The following is a 15,032-nucleotide window of genomic DNA, read 5'->3' as shown; positions in this document are numbered from 1 at the left end:
ACCATTTTTGTTTTGTATTTTTTTTTAATTTAACGAAAAATATTGTAGGGATAATTGTTTCGGAATGTATGGGAAATTAGGGAACTTTTTTTGTCCTTGTAGGGTAAACCGAACATTTTCCCTGGCAACACTGACTATGAGCTATAATCAGATTATTACAAAGCACCCATAAATATGTACCCCTTAATTTTCTTAACTATGCAACTGCGGTTTATCTCCCAGGCCTATATCCCACAAATGCTTATGATTTCTAATGCAGTAAGGGTGGTTTAGTGTATGATAAGTCGGTCCCGTCCGACTTTCTACTTTACTTACTTGTTTAATTTAATATATACCACGTATGTACTTATTTACAATTTAGAAGACGGTGTTAGGAGGTTTTGAGATACCTTGCCATCGGCAAGCGTTACCGCAACTCAAGTAATTCGATTGTGGATGGTAGTGTTTAGAAGAGGTTTCTACGCAATCCATGGTGGAGGGTACATAAGCTTCGGCCTGGCCAAACTTTCGGCCGTGTTTACTTGTTAAAATTTTGGTTAAGCTACTCTTGTAGTTTAGTCAATGTTGGTTAAGCTACTCTTGTAGTTTAGTCAATGTATGGTTTTAAGCTGAAATAAAAAAACAACAACAATGCTTAAAGAACAAAACCAACAATAACAAAACAAAACAAATGGAAAAGAAGAGGAGGCACGCTCAAAATAAACCCAGCCATGTGAATTCAAATCGATGATTTGACAGTGGCATAGGAAAAGAGATATGTTTGTTTCGAATTTATTTCGGCATAAGCCGGCTATCAATGTAAAACCTTTTTTTCGGAGGGTTCAAGTGTGGTTTTTGTTGGGTTTAATAAACTGCCTGAATTTATTCTGATAATTGGTTGATAGTTTTGCTGCAAGTAGAGGATGCTGATGAGGAATGTGGTAATTCCGAAACGTGCGTCCATCCAACCATCTTGCAGTCTATAGGGCTTTGCCCAAATAAATTTGACAAACATTCTTTTCCTCTGTTGGTTAAGCTACTCTTGTAGTTTAGTCAATGTATGGTTTTAAGCTGAAATAAAAAACAACAACAATTTTGATAGATTATTTTTGGCTCGAGTGGCGAGTGTGCTAGTCTTATTATTTAGAAGAAAGAAGATAGTGGGTTTCTTTTTACTTTCAGAATATTTCTCATTTACTGGGACTATAATCTAATGGCGATTTCGATTGGAAAAAAAGGTGCAACATTCTCGAAATTGATTGCAACATACCAAGGGCACTGTCATAGATTTTGGATCCTTTATACCTCACAATATTATAATTTAACAATAACTTTAGAATTACACTATCATTTGGGCGAAATGTCAATTAGGGAAAAAGTAGTGTAACACCAAGGCAACATATTTTTTGCGAATCGAAAACGCCCTAAAATTCACAGCTTTTTCTGCAACCACAGAAGAAATATGATCACCTCAAACATATTCTGTAACACGGTCGTGGTAAAGGGTGTTAATGTAGACATCTAACCTATTCCATCTTTAGATAAATTTGGTTTGTATCTTTCGTAAATTTAACCTTGTTAGAACTTCATTATTTATTTAAGATAATTATGAGTGAAACCACTTCATTACCTTTAGTTAAAATGACATTGTATTTTGTTAAAGATTCTAATGTTTTCCTTTCCGTTTCTTGTATTGTGTGAAGGTTGACATCTAACCCCATTCACCTTGATAATATTTTTGATTGTACATTAAACAAAAAAAAATCATTATTTATTTAAGATAAATTTGGGTACTACCAATTTTTTCCATTTAGTTAAAATGACATTGATTTTTTTTTGTTTTGTTTAAAGGTTCTAACTTATTTTCTGATTTTTTTTGTTTCTTTTTTTTCAATTAAAAGATATAATATTTAAAGTAACCTTTTTCGAACGAAATATTTCTCTCCTTTTTGATTCATACTTGATGAGTTTTCTGTGTAATCTGCCTTTCCTTTACCCTCGGTTTTGATTTCGGTAAATATTTAAGTCTTACATCTTAGAATGTAAACAAATGAAATTTCATTGAATGAATTAATAAAGCTAAAGTAAAATAACTCAACTGTAAAGATAAATATTTATACTGAATGTATTATGAAAATACACGGAACAAAAAACAACAGCAACATCAAACAAATAAATATAAACTAAGGCAGAGGACTTGTTGATTTAGGCCATGATTTGTTCTTATAGAAAGGATTCATTGGTGTTTGGATTTAGAGAAATTAATCTCAAATCAGTAATGGTCATTGGAAATCATATTGATTAATAAGGCGGGGACTTTTTGGCCCCAAAGAAGTTTGTCAATAGAGATTGGAGGTGTAGACGCATAGAGTGCAGTACGAGGGTTTCCTTTTGTATTTCGGAATTGGCAACTCTAGTGTTGCAATCAGCCAAATGGCAGCTTTGATAGTTTTGAGGTTATACGTACTCAGAACGTTTTGACATGCGAGTTTTTTGATTACAGCAACTTAAAAGGTTAATTTCGCCCAAATAAATGGTATTAACGGCCATTTTCATGTATCTCCGTTAGACTTTAACACCCAGTTAACAGAAAGTAAAATCGAAATATATTCTCTCTGGTTAACTTTAACTGTAAAATGTTTTATAGTTAAGTTCCAAACTAGCATATGGAATATATAGGCATAATGAGATACATGTCCATAGTACGGTTTAAAAGTTCGTTAGCTAACGTAGCACTAACAGAGCTTCCTGAAAATGGAGGTAAAACGTAAACACTTTTGTGCGATTATTTTTTACAACTTTCGACGTGGATTAACTCAACAACAGTGCATCGATGAACTTAATGAAATTGTTGGCCATGAAGCTCCGCCAAGGACCTGTGATTATCGATGGTATGGTGAATTCACACGAGTTCGTACTTCACTCCTACACGAATTTCTGGAAGTCGTCCAAATTCAGTTGTAGTTCCAACAAGTAAGTAAAGTAGAAAGTCGGGCGGCGCCGACTATATCATACCCTAAACCACCATTACAGAATTAGTAATCATAAGCATTTGTGGGGTAACATATAGGTCTGGGAGATAAACCGCAGTTGCATATTTAAGAAAATTAAGGGGTACATGTCTATGGGTGCTTTGTGTCAATCTGACTATAGCTCATAGTCAATGTTGCCACGGAAAATGTTCGGTTTACCCTACAAGGACAAAAAAAGTTCCCTACTTTCCCACACATTCCCAAACAATTTCCCCTACTATATTTTTCGTTAAATTTAAACAAAAATTTACAAAACAAAAATGGTTATAAGCACTTTATTATCTTAAAACATAAATATGCAACGTATATAACTTAGAACATAAATTTGTATTACCACCACGGTTGCCACAGTTGGTAGAATTCTACCCAAATTAGTAATCTTTTTTGTTAAATCTCTACAAAAATAAAATTTTGGAAAAAGTTTCTACAAACAAATTTTTGTTAGAAATTTTTCTATAGAAATAAAATTTTGACAATAAATTCTATAGAAATAAAATTTTGAGAAAAAATTCCACAGAAATAAAATTGTGAGAAAATTTTTTATAGAAATAATATTTAAAAAAAAAAAAGTGTATATGGCCGTAAGTTCGGCCAGGCCGAAGCTTATGTACCCTCCATCATGGATTGCGTAGAAACTTCTTCTACACACTGCCATCCACAATCGAATTACTTAAGTTGCGGTAACGCTTGACGATGGCAAGGTATCTTACAACCTCCTAACACCATCTTCTAAATTGTATGTAAGTCCATACGTGGTATAAATTAAATCAAAAAAGATCGAACCAATACGTATATAATTCAGTTTGACAAAGTAGACATAAAATTTTGACAAAATTTTCTACAGAAATAAAATTTTAACAACATTTTCTATAGAAATAAAATTTTCACAAAATTTTCTATAGAAATAAAAATTTTGACAAAATATTCTATAGAAAGAAAATTTTGACAAAAATTTCTACAGAAATAAAATTTTAACAAAATTTTCTATAGAAATAAACTTTTGACAAAATTTTCTATAGAAATAAAATCTTGGTAGATTATTTGTGGCTCGAGTGGCAACCATGATTATGAACCGAATAAAATTTGAACAAAATTTTCTATAGAAATAAAATTTTGACAAAATTTTCTATAGAAATAACATTTTGACAAAATTTTCTATAGCAATAAAATTTTGGTAGATTATTTTTGGCTCTAGTGGCAACCATGATTATGAACCGATATGGACCAATTTTTGTGTGATTGGACCAATTTTGGTATGGTTGTTAGCGACCATATACTGACACCACTTTCCTAATTTGAACCGGATCGGATGAATTTTGCTCCTCCAAGAGGCTCCGGAGGTCAAATCTTGAGAACGTTTTATATGGGGGCTATATATAATTATGGACCGATATGGACCAATTCTGGCGCGGTTGTTAAAGATCATATACTAACACCATGTTCCAAATTACAACCGGCTTGGATGAAATTTTCTTCTCTTGGAGACTTCGCAAGCCAAATCTGGGGATCGGTTTATATGGGGGCTATATATAATTATGAAGCGATGTGGACCAATTTTTGCATGGTTGTTAGAGACCATATACCAACATCATGCACCAAATTTCAGCCGGATCGGATGAAATTTGCTTCTCTTTGAGGCTCCGCAAGCCAAATCTGGGGATCGGTTTATATGGGGGCTATATATAATTATTGACCGATGTGGACCAATTTTTGCATGGTTGTTAGAGACCATATACCAACACCATGTACCAAATTTCAGCCGGATCAGATGAAATTTGCTTCTCTTAGAGGCTCCACAAACCAAATCTGGGGATCGGTTTATATGGGGGCTATATATAATTAAAGACCGATATGGACCAATTTTTGCATGGTTGTTAGAGACCATATACCAAAATCGTGTACCAAATTTCAGTCGGGTCGGATGAAATTTTCTTCTCTTTGAGGCTCCGCAAGCCAAATCTGGGGATCGGTTTATATGGGGGCTATATATAATTATTGACCGATGAGGACCAATTTTTGCATGGTTGTTAGAGACCATATACCAACACCATGTACCAAATTTCAGCCGGATCAGATGAAATTTGCTTCTCTTTTAGGCTCCGCAAGCCAAATCTGGGGATCGGTTTATATGGGGGCTATATATAATTATAGACCGATGTGGACCAATTTTTGCATGGTTTTTAGAGACCATATACCAACACCATGTACCAAATTTCAGCCGGATCGGATGAAAATCGAAATTTGGAAAATCGAGCGATGCATATATATGGAAGCTATATCTTAATCTGAACCAATTTGCATAATATTTTGCGGGTTTGATTAATACCACAAAAGGATACCTTGTGCAAGATTTGAGTAAGATCAGTTAAGAAATGAGGCCTGTATGGTCAAACATAAGGTTATTAGAGGCGAATTTTTCAAAATCGGGTGATACATATATGGGAGATATATCTACATCTGAACCGATTTCGATGAAATTTTGCACATATAGTACTATAGAGGACTGGATCTAGCCAACTTTTAGTAAGATCGGTTAATAAATAAGGGTTCTATGGCCAAATTTGGGAAAATCGGGAGCTATATCTAAATCTGAACCTATTTCGATGATTTTTTGCACATATAGTTAGTGCTATGGAAGACTACATTTAGCCAAATTTGGGTAAAATCGGTTGATAAATAAGGGTTTTATGGCCAAATTTAGAATATGGGAGCTATAGCTAAATCTGAACCGATTTCGATGATTTTTTGCACATATAGTTAGTGCTATAGAAGATTATATTTAGCCAACTTTGAGTAAGATCGGTTGATAAATAAAGGTTTTGTGGCCAAATTTGGGAAAATCGGGCGATACATATATATGAAAGCTATATATAAATCTGATGAGATTTTGCAGACTTGAAGGGCGATGGAAAAGATTACCTTTTGCCAAATTTGGTGACGATCCGTTTGAAAAAACGAGCAACGTGACCCCATTTGTCGAAATCGGGCGATACATATATATGGGAGCTAGATCTACATTTGATCCGATTTCTCCCAAATTCAATAGCGTTCGTCTTTGCGCTCAAAAAACTCCCTGTACCAAATTTCATTAAAATCGGTTAATAATTACGACCGGAATCCTGTGGACAACAAATACATGGACAGACGGACGGACACCAAGCGCTAGATCGACTCAGGAGGTGATTCTGAGTCGATCGGTATATATTTTATGGGGTCTAAAATCATTATTTCTGGTAGGCACATTTTTTGGCCGATCAAACTTATTATACCCTGACCACTATGTGGTTTAGGGTATAAAAATCCTTGATGCTGTGACACCAAGTGATATTTCAAGATCGTAATGTGAGATGTTGTGAGATTGAGACAACCTTGGGCATTAGTGGGACCAGCGTAGATTCAATAATGCATGAAAATTTGACCAAAACATTTTTTCGCTTTCACAGAAAAAAAAAATATTTTTTGCTTTCAATCACGAAATTAATTGATCCATTTAATTTTTAACTAACATTTCTTCAATCACAGAAATGATAGTATAAAACACCAACGTCAATTAAGATTTTTAATTGAAAGTTTTTAAGAATTCAATTAAAATTATAATTGGAAATATTTTGGTGATATTTGTTTGTGTGTTGTCAATCACTCCAAAAAAAAAAAACTCGTGTCGATTGATCAAAAGAAATGTTCAAAAAATATGATCGCGGTGCACGTCTAACATATGACATAGTAACAAGTGATAATTTGCGTATATCAGCCCGAAAGTAAACAGATGTCGATTTTATGGGTGCTTCAAGATGAGGCAGCAACTAAAAACTATGGTTTCTAGGAGCCCAATAAGTAAAATCGGGAGATCGGTCAAAAGGGGGCTACACCAAAACATGGACCGATACACACCATTTGCGGCACCTCTATTTAGGGTCCTAAAATACTTCTAGATTTCCAATTTCAGACAAATTGGATGGAAACTGTGGTTTGCAAAAGCCCAAGAAGTAAAATCGGTAGATCGGCCTATAAGGGGTTATACCAAAACACGGATCGATACACACCATTTTTTGCACACCTATTTGTGGTCTTAAAATACCCCAAGATTTCCAATTTTAGGCAAATCGGATTAAAAATTACTTTTTCTAGAAGCCCAAGACCCCAAATCGGGGGATCGGTTTATATGGAAGCCATATCAAAACCTGGATCGATATAGCCCATCTTCGAACTTGACCTGGGTGCAGACAAAAGATGCATCTGTGCCAAATTTCAGGACGATAGCACCAGTATTGAAGACTGTAGCGTGATTACAACAGACAGACGGCCAGACGGACATGCTTATATCGTCTTACAATTTCTCCGAGATCAAGAATATATATGCTTTATATAGTCGGAAATCGATATTTCGAAGTGTTACAGACGGAATGATAAACTTATTATACCCCTATCACCATTCTATGGTGGTGGGTTTAAAAAGGTAGGACTGGAATTTTCTATAGAAATAAAATTTTGACAAAATTTTCTATAGAAGTAAAATTTTGACAAAATTTTTTTATAGACATAAAATTTTGAGAAAACTTGCTACAGAAATAAAATTTTGACAAAATTTTTTTTAGAAATAAAATTTTGAGAAAACTTGCTACAGAAATACAATTTTGACAAAATTTTCTACAGCAATAAAATTTTGACAAAATTTTTTTATAGCAATACAATTTTGAGCAATATTGCTACAGAAATAAAATTTTGACAAAATTTTTTTATAGAAATACAATTTTGACAAAATTTTCTACAGCAATATAATTTTGACAAAATTTTTTTGTAGAAATAAAATTTTGACAAAATTTATATAGAAATAAAATTTTGACAACATTTTTTATAGAAATACAATTTTGACAAAATTTTCTACAGCAATATAATTTTGACAAAATTTTTTTGTAGAAATAAAATTTTGACAAAATTTATATAGAAATAAAATTTTGACAACATTTTTAATAGAAATAAAATTTTGACAAAATTTTCTATAAAAATAAAATTTTGACAAAATTTTCAATAAAAATAAGACCTTGACCAAATTTTGTAGGTTAGGTTATGTGGCAGCCCGATGTATCACGCTCACTTAGACTCTTCAGTCCATTGTGATAGCACAGTGGTGAACTTCTCTCTTATCACTGAGTGCTGCCCGATTCCATGTTAAGCTCAATGACAAGAGACCTCATTTTTATAGCCGAGTCCGAACCGCGTTCCACATTCCATTTAGAAGAAGTTTTGAAACCCTCAGAAATGTCACCAGCATTACTGAGGTGGGATAATCCACCGCTGAAAACTTTTTGGTATTCGGTCGTAGCAGGAATCGAACCCACGCCTTGTATGCAAGGCGGGCATGATAACCATTGCACCACGGTGGCTCCGTATAGTAATAAATTTTTGACAAAATTTTCTAAAGAAATAAAATTCCGGTAGATTTATTTTTGGGGATCGGCTATATATAACTATAGACCGATATGGACCAAATTTGGCTTGTTAGCGGCCATATACTAGCGCAATGTACCAAATTTCATCACGTATAAAATTTCAACCAGACAGGATTAATTTTGGTCCTCCAAGAACCCCAAAGGTCAAATCTGGGGATCGGTTTAAATGGGGGTTATATATAATTAAGACCGGTATGGACCAATTTTTGCATGGTTGTTAGAGACCATATACTAACACCATGTACCAAATATCAACCGGATCGGGTGAATTTTGCTCTTCCAAGGGGCTCCGGAGGTCAAATCTAGGGATCGGTTTATATGGAGGCTACATAACATATAATTATGGACCCATTCCTGCATGGTTGTTAGAGATCATATACTAACACCACGTACCAAATTTCAACCGAATCATGTACCACATTTCAGCCGGATCGAATGAAAATTGCTTCTCTTAGAGACTCCGCAAGCCAAATCTGGTGATCGATTTATATATGGGCTATATGTAATTATGGACCGATATGGACTAATTTTTGCATGGTTATTAGAGACCATATACCAACACCATGTACCAAATTTCAACCGGATCGGATAAATTTTGCACCTCCAAGAGGCTCCGCAAACCAAATCTGAGCGTCGGTTTATATGGGGGCTATGCGTAAAAGTGGTCCGATATGGCCCAGTTGCAATACCATCCGACCTACATCAATAACAACTACTTATGCTACGTTTCAAGTCGATAGCTTGTTTCGTTCGGAAGTTAGCGTGATTTCAACAGACGGACGGACGGCCATGCTTAGACCGGCTCAGAATATCACCAGAATATATTTACTTTATGGGGTCTTAGAGCAATATTTCTATGTGTTACAAACGGAATGACAAAGTTAATATACCCCCATCCTATGGTGGAGGATACAAAAACAATAAAGTGCAGATATTCTCCAATCCTCATACCTCACAACAAACATTCGCATGATAAAGTCAATTTTCAAATTTCATGAGTAGAATAAATGTTCAAATATTATTTAGGTGCTCCCACATCCGTTTAGAATTTCTCATCATTTCTTATTCATTTCCTTATATTCATATTTAATTTTGATTTTCCTAGAACAATTTTCAATGTTTGGTTAGTAAAGCGGTATGGTTGGATACAGGTTTAGCAATTCTTTGGTTTTTTTTATCGCCCACAATTTTATGCCTTGGTTAATTTTACAAGATTTTGATTCATTGAATCACTTTTCATAAAGTGAGTGAAACTTACTGACAGTCAAACAGATTAAACGAAGCGAATGAAATTACATTTTAATGATGTCAACGTTATGTCATTTATTATTATTTCCCAGTATTCAAAATTTATGACACACGCAAAGTAATTTCGCTTAATTAGTCATGGATGTTTTGTGTCACTGAGAATATTACTCAATTATTGTTTCAATCGACTTAAGATTTTATTTAATTAGGCGATGAAGTCGCAAAATCTTTAACATAACACTGTCAATTAAATTTTGCAATATTGGAGGAAATTAGTGTTCGTAATAGGAAACTAAGAAGGGAAAGGTTGTTTGAACAGTACACCCCACGTTCTGATATTCAGAATCGAAAATCGCAAGAACAAATTTTAGTTGTAAAGAAATACAATTTGAAATTCTCATTGACAATACAAATATATTGTCAATATTGATATTTATTTTGAGTTTTGTGATTCCGAATGTCTGAACATGAGGAAATAAATAATAAAATTCTCGACCCCATATTACAGTGTGACTGATAACTTCAGGTTGCTATCATTTCTAAACTGTTTGTCTGACAGTTGACAATCTTACTTTAGTGACATTTCATTTTACTGTTTGCAAGCTTGCATAAGAATTTTGATTTATTTTATTCATTAAGCTAATCGTGGTGGAATTCGATCTTTATATTTAGCTGGAAACCACAAGTGGCCCCCTCCAGCTTCTAATAATGAACAAATCTTCTGTTTCTAATACCATTAGTCATTACCGTGATACCGTGATACTGGAGTGTTGCATTGCGTCCAAAAAGTAAACTGAATAAGGACACTTAAAATGGTCCGGAAAATGAAGGTCAGATTTGATCGAAATCCACGCCGGAGTGATAGAAATCTTGATCGTGAGCTGAATGCCATTGAAGTTCCAACAAGTAACTACGGATTTAAGTTCGGCTGGAACGAATCTTAAATACCCACCACCATGAATCAAGTCATATAAATGTTTCCTTTGAAAACTTTTCGTCGTGTTACTTGAAAATATATAAAATTAAAGGTGGATTTGATGACATATTCTCTGCCAACCAAACATATATACCATCATGGAAATTGGGAGACTTAACACATGGGTTTAGGGGCTATACCCTAAACCACGTAGTGGTCAGGGTATAATAAGTTTGATCTGCCAAAAAATGTGCCTACCAGAAATATTGATTTTATACCCCATAAAATATATACCAATCGACTCAGAATCACCTCCTGTGTCGATCTAGCACTTGGTGTTCGTCCGTCCGTCTGTCCATGTATTTGTTGTTCACAGAATTCCGGTCGCAATTATTAATTTTTGGGCACAAGGACGAACGCTATTGAATTTGGAAGAAATCGGATCAAATTTAGATATAGCTCCCATATATATGTATCGCCCGATTTCGACAAAAGGGGTCACGTTGCGCTTTTTTTCAAACGGATCGTCACCAAATTTGGCAAAAGGTAATCTTTTTCATCGCCCTTCACGTCTGCAAAATTTCATCCAAATCGGTTCAGATTTAGTTATAGCTCCCATATATATGTATAGCCCGATTTTCCCAAATTTGGCCTTAGAACCCTTATTTATTAACCGATCTTACTCAAAGTTGGCTGGATTCTGTCCTCTATAGTACTTACTATATGTGCAACATTTCATCGAAATCGGTTCAGATGTAGATATAGCTCCCATATATGTGTCGCCCGATTTTGAAAATTTTGCCCCTAATAGCCTTATGTTTGACAATAGAGGCCTCATTTCTTAACTGATCTTACTCAAATTGTGCACAAGGTAACCTATTGTGGAATTAATCGAACCCGCAAAATATTATGCAAATTGGTTCAGATTTAGATATAGCTTCCATATATATGCATCGCTCGATTTTCCCAAATACTTTTATTTATTAACCAATGTTACTAAAATTTAAAATTTTGATGTACTAGCCGATCGTATTTATACGTGCTTGTAGTTCTTACATATGAATATTGCTCGATTTTTACAAATTTGGATTTATTACCAACACTATTTATATACCCGGCGAAAAAGACTGTTTTTATACCCTCCACCATAGGGGGGTATATTAACTTTGTCATTACGTTTGTAACACATCGAAATATTGCTCTAAGACCCCATAAAGTATATATATTCTGGGTCGTGGTGAAATTCTGAGTCGATCTGAGCATGTCCGTCCGTCTGTTGAAATCACGCTAACTTCCGAACGAAACAAGCTATCGACTTGAAACTTGGCACAAGTAGTTGTTATTGATGTAGGTCGGATGGTATTGTAAATGGGCCATATTGGTTCACTTTTACGTATAGCCCCCATATAAACGGACCCCAAAATTTGGCTTGCGAGGCCTCTAAGAGAAGCAAATTTCATCCGATCAGGCTGAAATTTAGTACATGGTGTAAGTATATGGTCTCTAACAACCGCGCAAAAATTGGTCCACATCGGTCCACTTTTACGTATAGCCCCCATATAAACGGACCCCCAAATTTGGCTTGCGAAGTCTCTAAGAGAAGCAAATTTCATCCGATCCGGCTGAAATTTGATACATGGTGTTAGTATATGGTATCTAACAACCATGCAAAAATTGGTCCACATCGGTCCATAATTATATATAGCCCCCATATAAACCGATCCCCCGATTTGGCGTGCGAGGCCTCTAAAGAAGGAAATTTCATCCGATCCGGCTGAAATTTGATACATGGTGTTAGTATATGGTCTCTAACAACCATGCAAAAATTGGTCCACATCGGTCCATAATTATATATAGCCCCCATATAAACCGATCCCCCGATTTCGCGTGCGAGGCCTCTAAAGAAGCAAATTTCATCCGATCCGGCTGAAATTTGGTACATGGTGTTAGTATATGGTCTCTAAGAACCATGCAAAAATTGGTCCACATCGGTCCATACTTATATATAGCCCCCATATTTGACCTCCGGAGCCCCTTGGAAGAGCAAAATTCATCCGATTCGGTTGAAATTTGGTACGTGATGTTAGTATATGGTATCCAACAACCATGCAGGAATTGGTTCATATCAGTCCATAATTATATATAGCACCCATATAAACCGATCCCCAGATTTAACCTCCGGTGCCTTTTGGAGAAGCAAAATTGATCCGATCTGGTTGAAATTTTGTACGTCGTGGTAGTATATGATATTAAACAACCATGCCAAAAGTGGTCCATATTAGTCCATAATCATATATAGCCCCCATATAAACTGATACCGATATTTTGTTTTGGAGCCTCTTGGAGGAGCAAATTTCATCCGAGTCAGTTGAAAATTGGTGCATTGTGCTAGTATATGGCCGTTAACAACCATGTCTAACTAGGTCCATATCGGTCTATACTTATATATAGCCCTCAGATAAATCGATCCCCAATCACACAAAAATTGGTCCATATCAATAATTGTATAAAGCCTCCATATAAGCGACCCCCATATTTCAATTCTGGCTCCCTACGTACTGTGCAAAAGTCCATATCGATTCGTAATTATTTGTAGACTTAACTACACATACCTTCTTTGTCTAATATATACCACGTATGGACTAACTCACAATTTAGAAAACGATTTAGGATACCACAACCCAAGTAATTCGATTGTGGATGACAGTCTTTCGTAGAAGTTTCTACGCAATCCATGATGGAGGGTACATAAGATTCGGCCTGGCCGAACTTACGGCCGTTTATACTTGTTCATATCTTTGGTTGTAAAAATTATATGTTTGGAACTTTAACACAATATTTTTAAGCGCAAGCATATTATGTTCATAAACTAGCATAACATGTTTGGGACATATGTTATATATTAATATGTTAGAACATATTATATTTGGGACATAAAATGTTTGTAAATATAATATGCTTAAATGCAAACATATATTAATTTAGAAATATCCTATAAACATATATGTGTTTAGAAAGATAGATCTAGAGTCTATGCTGTAAGTAAAAAAAATTGGCGCCTTATAAATATATTCACGCAAAGAAAATTTCATTAAGATTTCTTATTACCAGTGTATTCCCTAAGGTAAAACATAATATGTTTGAACAATACAAACAATATTTTGTTTGGACCAATCCTGAAAATAAATATGCTTGAAGCAAAATGTGTTTGGGGTATATGTTACAGATGCGATTTTTGATTTTGAGGGTATAGTCTTAGCATAATTTGTATAATAGGAAATTGATATTTTGATTTGTTGCACAAGTTTAAAGCAACACCTATTGTCTATACCATCCGGTATTCATCGATGGTGGAGGGTACATAAAATTCATTCTAACTTTCGGCACTACCAACTCCGGTATTCATCCATGATGGATGGTGCCTAAGAAATGGCCTGACTAAACATTCGGCCATGTATTCTTGTTTCAAACTCATTTCTTATTTGATTTATTTCAACCTTCTTTACCAGAACGAATCGAAGGTAGCGTATTACACACAACTACAAAAACCATATAATTGCTTACCAATTATGAAAATCATATCAAATGAATATTCTGTTTGCGGACTCATTCATTAAAATTAACTCTTCTCCTGAAAGTTTGTTTCAACCGCAGCCCATGGGCCCAATCCAATTACTATCGATTTGGATAAATACTTTACGTGACAATGAATCGTTATGTTTGGTTATCATTAAATCGTGACAGCCAATCATTTAATAATGATTTATTCATTGTTCCGACCCGTCCAATTTGGAACATGACTTATGATGGATAATTACTGCAGTAATTCTTTATTATTCACATGTCATCACTAAAGAGGTTATTGTTTTTATTTTGGTTTTTCTTTTATTTTTTCGTTATTCTTTTGCTCGGAATTAAAGAGACATGAAAACTAAAAAAAATTTTAACATATGATAGCATATGATGATGAAAGTTTATTAAGACTTTATTGCCAGTACAAATTTATGAACTTTTTGATTTGTATACCTTGTTCCACTGTGTGTATTATAATTTAGTGCATATGGTTTTGCTATTGAATAACGATGTCGGTTTGTCTGTCTATTGAAACCACGCTACAGCCTTGACTAATTTGGCAAATTTATTTTTTTTTTTTTTGTCTGCAAGGAACATATGTTCGATTTCCCGATTTTATTTCTTGTGCTGCGAGACACCTCAGTTTTTCCGATTTATGTGAATACGGAAATCTAGAAGCAACTTAGTTCCACAAACAGGTGTTTCGACGGTCATGCAAACCAAGAACAATAATCTTCCTCAATATAAATCTAATGTAATAATTAATCTTATAATGTAGTCGCCCGAATTTAGATTTTCGTTACTTGCTTTTTTTTCAATTTCCTATAATTCTTC

Source organism: Haematobia irritans, chromosome 1 (assembly GCF_050003625.1).
Source record: "Haematobia irritans isolate KBUSLIRL chromosome 1, ASM5000362v1, whole genome shotgun sequence".
NCBI lineage: Eukaryota > Metazoa > Arthropoda > Insecta > Diptera > Muscidae > Haematobia > Haematobia irritans.
This window is presented reverse-complemented; position numbering follows the sequence as displayed.